This window comes from Bufo bufo, chromosome 4 (assembly GCF_905171765.1).
Source record: "Bufo bufo chromosome 4, aBufBuf1.1, whole genome shotgun sequence".
NCBI lineage: Eukaryota > Metazoa > Chordata > Amphibia > Anura > Bufonidae > Bufo > Bufo bufo.
Genome location: NC_053392.1, coordinates 4,749,381 through 4,756,187, shown reverse-complemented (window position 1 = coordinate 4,756,187; position 6,807 = coordinate 4,749,381). Strand labels below are relative to the sequence as shown.

Here is a 6,807-nt window from a genome sequence, read left to right as displayed (position 1 = left end):
CAGGTTTCTGCTCTCCTTTACCGTATTTTAGGATCCACAAGAGGATTTACAGAGATGGCTGCTGACAGCAGAGTTCCTCCTCCTGTTTGTGGCGCTCAGTATTGTATTCAGTCTGTGTGTTATCTCCTATAGGTTCTGCCTCCGGGAGGAGAAGTCCCCCCAAGAGATGTCCCCGTCCTCTGTATTCCCAGGACTGTCCAGAGGAGAAGCTCCCAGAGAACCATCAGGTAGATGGAGCTGAAGTCTCCCCAGAATCTGACCAGAAAGAGATTGAACCAAAGACCATTTTACATTTCTCTTCTTTAGGATGAAAATCTGATGGATATTAAGGTTGAGGTTAAAGATGAAGCAGAAGAGGAGACGGATTTATGGGGCGATCAGCAGGGTAAGGAGGGGGGCTGTCATGGGTCACCTGGATACTACTCCCATCATCTCATCATCACATGTAGTAATCTCTCCTGTCCCTGTGTGTTTCCTACAGATGGACTCCTAGAAGGAAATCCCCCCGAGAGATGTCCCCGTCCTCTGTATTCCCAGGACTGTCCAGAGGAGAAGCTCCCAGAGAACCATCAGGTAGATGGAGCTGAAGTCTCCCCAGAATCTGACCAGAAAGAGATTGAACCAAAGACCATTTTACATTTCTCTTCTTTAGGATGAAAATCTGATGGATATTAAGGTTGAGGTTAAAGATGAAGCAGAAGAGGAGACGGATTTATGGGGCGATCAGCAGGGTAAGGAGGGGGGCTGTCATGGGTCACCTGGATACTACTCCCATCATCTCATCATCACATGTAATAATCTCTCCTGTCCCTGTGTGTTTCCTACAGATGGACTCATAGAAGGAAATCCCCCCGAGAGATGTCCCCGTCCTCTGTATTCCCAGGACTGTCCAGAGGAGAAGCTCCCAGAGAACCATCAGGTAGATGCTGAGCCCTATAAACATCTATATAGGGGGGTCCTGCAGTCATAGAGGGGTCATAGATGGTGGGGGTCTCTTATGTGGATCTGATAGATTTCCCACCTGTCTGCTGTATTGTCCTGAATTGTTACAGATGACAAATCAGGAGGAAGATGTGACTGATATTAAAGTGGAGAATGGAGAAGAGCGGATGATGGGCGATCCCCCGTGTAAGAGTGAGGTGGAGGAGGACATTCCAGTCCATGTGACCACAGGTATGGAATAATGAATGGAGGAAGGGAATTAGGAGGTTTCTTATGGTGGAGCTTCACCTTAGAGATGCAGTAAGGAGCACTCCGGGCAGTGACCCAGCTTTGAGTCTTTAAATAGCAGGCTAATGATTTTATACTAGTAAAGGCACTGGAGACATGTAGTAATGGCTGTTATACCTCAGGTAGGTGACATCAGATGCCGGGTGTTATAGATGACATTACTTCTACACTATAAAGGCCGGAGACATGTAGTAATGGCTGTTATACCTTAGGTAGGTGTCATCAGATGCCGGGTGTTATAGATGACATTACTTCTACACTATAAAGGCCGGAGACATGTAGTAATGACTGTTATACCTCAGGTAGGTGTCATCAGATGCCGGGTATTACAGATGACATTATTTCTACACTATAAAGGCTGGAGACATGTAGTAATGGCTGTTATACCTTAGGTAGGTGTCATCAGATGCCGGGTGTTATAGATGACATTACTACTACACTATACAGGCTGGAGACATGTAGTAATGGCTGTTATACCTCAGGTAGGTGTCATCAGATTCCGGGTGTTATAGATGACATTACTTCTACACTATAAAGGCTGGAGACATGTAGTAATGACTGTTAGACCTCAGGTAGGTGTCCTCAGATGCCGGGTGTTATAGATGACATTACTTCTACACTATAAAGGCAGGAGACATGTAGTAATGGCTGTTATACCTCAGGTAGGTGTCATCAGATGCCGGGTGTTATAGGTGACATTACTTCTACACTATAAAGGCTGGAGACATGTAGTAATGGCTGTTATACCTCAGGTAGGTGTCATCAGATGCCGGGTGTTATAGATGACATTACTTCTACACTATAAAGGCTGGAGACATGTAGTAATGGCTGTTATACCTCAGGTAGGTGTCATCAGATGCCGGGTGTTATAGATGACATTACTTCTACACTATAAAGGCTGGAGACTTGTAGTAATGGCTGTTATACCTCAGGTAGGTGACATCAGATGCTGGGTGTTATAGATGACATTACTTCTACACTATAAAGGCTGGAGACTTGTAGTAATGGCTGTTATACCTCAGGTAGGTGACATCAGATGCCGGGTGTTATAGATGACATTACTTCTACACTATAAAGGCCGGAGACATGTAGTAATGGCTTTTATTATGAATGATCAGATTGTCAAATTTTTTGTTATACCCAAAAACTTAAAGGCTATGGACACTTTTGGGGGCTTTTTTTTTATTAGCGTATTGTACTTATTTTGAGATAAAAATCTTTTTCAATTGGTCTATTAAAAATATGGAGTCCTTTTCTCTGTACAGAGCTGAGATGCTCTACTGGCAGGATATGAATTTTCTCTCTGCTCCGTCAGGCAGGGAGGTGACAGGCTCCTTATCTCTGACATTATAGACCCTCATTACAGATCATTTCTTATCTTACTGATGGCCTCTAAGGCCTGTATTACACCAACAGATTATCTGACAGATTTTTTGACCATTCATTGGTCAGATGGCCTATTACACACACAGATCTTTTGATATACACACCAACTATTGGTCTCATTGGACAGATATTGGTCAGTAAATCTGTTGGTGTATTACAGGCCTTAGTAATTTAGAGATCAGGATTATTAGATGACCACCAGCACAAGTACCAGTCACACAGCTAGACAAAGGGTTCTGTGACAGAACAGCCAAAATGAGTAAAATGCAATCATAAAAAATGTTCCCCATACATATTCTTTAAATGTATTTTATTGGGATTTTATGTGATCGACCAACACAAAGTACAAGTCTGTGTGAGGTTTCTCTGCAGAAGCGTCTGCGAACAGCAATTTTGAAGTCTTGTCCCTGCTGAAAAGAAGCCCCCCCACAGCATGATGCTGCCACCACCATCTTTCACGGTGGGTATGGTGGGTTCAGGGTGATGTGCAGTGGTAGTTTTTGTCACACATTGCATTTTGCATTTGTGCCAAAAAGTTCCACTTTGGTCTCCTCTGACCAGAGCACCTTCTTCCACGTGTTTGCTGTGTCCCATACATGGATTGTGGCAAACTTCAAACAAGATTTCTTACGGCTTTCATCTTGCCACTCTTCCATAAAGGGCAGATTGGTGGAGTACACAACTAATAGGTGTCCTGTAGACAGATTCCCGAGCTGTGGATTTCTGCAGTGTGACCATGGTCCTCCTGGCTGCTTCTCTAATTGGTGCTTTCCTTGTCTCGGCTGTCAGTTAAGGTGAACGGTCCTGTATTGCTAGATTTGCAGTTGTGCTATACTCCTTCCATTTTCGGATAATGGATTGACCAGTGCTCCGTGAGATGTTCAAAGCTTTGGATATTTTTTTATAACCTAACCCTGCTTTACACTTCTTCACAACTTTATTCCTGACCTGTCCGGTGTGTTCCTTGGTTTTCATGATGCTGTTTGATCCCTGATGTTCTCTAACAAACCTCAGAGGCCTTCACAGAAGAGCTGGAGTTATACTGAGAATACATTACACACAGGTGGACTCTATTACTAATTAGGTGACTTCTGAAGGCAAAGGTCACACTGGATTTTATTTAGGGGGATCAGAGTACATTGGGCTGAATACAAATGCATGCCACATTTTTCATATATTTATTTATTAAACATTTTGAAACCATGTCTCATCTTCTCACTTCACACAGACTTGTGCTTTGTTTGTCGATCACATAAAACCCCAATAAAATACATCTAAGTTTGTGAGTGTAACGTGAAAAATGTGGAAAAGTTCAAGGGGTACGAATACGTTTTATGGCACTGTATAAGACCTACATGCCGAATACTGCGCCTTCTTTATGAAAGAACCCAGCCAGCCTACATCGCTTCATGGAATGTTCTCTACGCCTTGCCTCCAGGATGTACGAGGAGAGGGCTGAGCGAGCTGAAGTTTAAAGGGGAGTTATACCCTGTGGGTTATATACTTCATGGGTTACCTGAAATGCTTTTATTTTGTTGTAGAGCTAAGACCAAGGGGAGAGAGTGTTCCTCAAGAAACCTGCCCCCGCATGGCTTACACCATTGTATAAGCAGTGAGTGGATAAGGTTATGGAGGAAGAATCCCCATCTCTCAGTCAGAACATTAGACGTGATTAGGAGGGAAGTATCTACTTCTTTTAAAGCTTTTGAGACTCTTCCACATTATCTGGGAAGTTAGTATCTTCTATTACTGTATCCGACTCTACCTCCTCTGATGAGGAACTCCACTTCCTCTTCTGACTATGAACTATTCTTCAGAAGACAAGGGCGGACTGGGAACTTAAAGTGGCCCCCATGTTGTAGGCAGGTTCGAATTAACAGAAGACGGGGCAACACAAGTAGACGGGATCAACAATACCATAGTGCAAAACACCATCCAAGCAGAACCAAATAACACAATGTAGCACAATATACTGCCCCAAAAGCTGTCCCTCTGTGGTGGCCATCAATAGCTATCTGTCCTCCTCCTCCTCCAGTCATCTATGGAGCAGGGGGCTTAGGAGGTGAGGTGCGGTCGCTGTCTGGGTACCCGAGTACCTGATTCTCACAGCATTAAAGGGGTTGTCCAAGTTATATTTATTGATGACCTATCCTCAGGCCGATTTGACGCTTTTTTTTCTCTTCATTTTGCTGTTTGCCGTATGGGGAAGATATTTCGTTTTCACGATACCCATGATGTGTAATTTTTTTATATTTTTTTTAGTTCTTTTAATTTGGGAAAAGGGGTGTGATTTTAGCAGACATTAGCCGCCTGTGTCTGCTATAAGAAACAGGCGGCCACCCGCAGCTATCTTTAAAAACCCGGCCAGCGCCGTACTATTACGGCACTGGTCAGGAAAGGGTTAAAGGGCTCATGCACACAAACATACTTTTGGTCTGCATCTGATCAGCTCTTTTTGTGGGTCGGATGCGGACCCATTCACTTCAGCGGGCCTGTACACCATGTGTTGGTTACGAATAGTCGGGCTTCACTGCGTGAAGGTATGGGTGCACGGTTAGCGGACGTCACTCCGGATGCTTAAATGAAGGAAGAGACCGGCACTCCTTTCTACTGCAATTAGATCGGGTTTATTCGCCACTCATGGAAGAGGTGACGCGCGTTTCGACACATGCAAGTGCCTTTATCAAAGCAATGTGAGCAGCAGGACAGGTAGGTGAAGACATGATAGTACATTTAAATGGTCCGCCCTTGGTCAGGTGACTAGGGCTGCTTGTGTCATGTGACTGTGATGTCACGTTGGCACGGTAACCATGATAGATACAAACAAGGATTAATAGATGAAAAGAATAATAATCAGAAAACACATTCTTTTCTTATGTTTTGAGATATTATGGGTCCTCTCATCAATATATTTCTCTCTAAAGTCAGTTTGCAGACCCTTTTAAAATATACTTTTTATTATTTATACTTAAAATAAATGCCCCTCAGTGGTGGCTTGATGTCATACATAGAGTACAAGCCTCTGGCCGGCTCCTCTTATTGTAGGATAGCATCCGCCACAGACCATACAGACTTACACAGTGAATAGTGTGAATAGGAAGGTAGATGGTTGGTGTGGGGAATCTTTCCCTAAGGCCTCTTTCACATGAGCGTGTCCGGATAAGGTCCGAATGCGTTGCGGCAAACCCACGCGAGTAGGTACGCAATTGCAGTCAGTTTTGACTGCGATTGCGTTCCGTTGTTCAGTTTTTATCGCGTGGGTGCAATGGGTTTCGCACGCGCGTGATAAAAAACTGAATGTGGTACCCGGACCCGAACTTCTTCACAGAAGATCAGGTTTGAGTTCAAGGTTGTGTAGATTGTATTCTTTCCCCTTATAACATAGTTATAATGGAAAATAATAGCATTCTGAATACAGAATGCATAGTACAATAGGGCTGGAGGGGTTAAAAAAATAATAATAACTTAACTCACCTTAATCCACTTGTTCGCGCAGCCGGCTTCTCTTCTGTCTTCTGTGAGGAATAGGACCTGTGGTGACGTCACTACGCTCATCACATGGTCCATCACCATGGTGATGGATCATGTGACGGACCATGTGATGAACGTAGTGACGTCATCAAAGGTCGTATTCCTCACAGAAAAAGACAGAAGATATGCCGAGAGCGCGAACAAGTGGATTAAGGTGAGTTCAATTATTTTATCTTTTTTTTAACCCCTCCAGCGCTATTGTACTGTGCATTCTGTATTCAGAATGCTATTATTTTCCCTTATAACCATGTTATAAGGGAAAATAATAAAGATCGGGTCCCCATCATTTTCGTCTCCTAGCAACCGTGAGTGAAAATCGCACTGCATCTGCACTTGCTTGCGATTTTCACACAGCCCTATTCACTTCTATGGGGCCTGCGTTGCGTGAAAAACGCACAAACTAGAGCATGCTGCGATTTTCACGCAACGCACAAGTGATGCGTGAAAATCACCGCTCATGTGCACAGCCCAATAGAAATGAATGGGTCCGGATTCAGTGCGGGTGCAATGCGTTCAACTCACACATCGCATCCGCGCGGAATACTCGCCCGTGTGAAAGGGGCCTCATACACACTCTATCTAACCTCTGCCCAGGGGTCACCCCTGATGGTGGGGTTCCCTGTCCGCGTACCTTCCCTCCTTTCCCTATAACACCCTAAC

At 44.2% G+C, this 6,807-nt stretch overlaps 1 long non-coding RNA gene across 1 annotated transcript; it reads left to right on the top strand.

Moving 5' to 3' along the window:
• The first annotated feature begins 523 nt into the window (after positions 1-523).
• LOC120998402 lies at positions 524-871 on the top strand. The gene is made up of 3 exons (XR_005778347.1): positions 524-573; positions 653-731; positions 828-871. It is a non-coding gene; the product is annotated as an uncharacterized LOC120998402 (long non-coding RNA).
• The last annotated feature ends 5,936 nt before the right edge of the window (positions 872-6,807 follow it).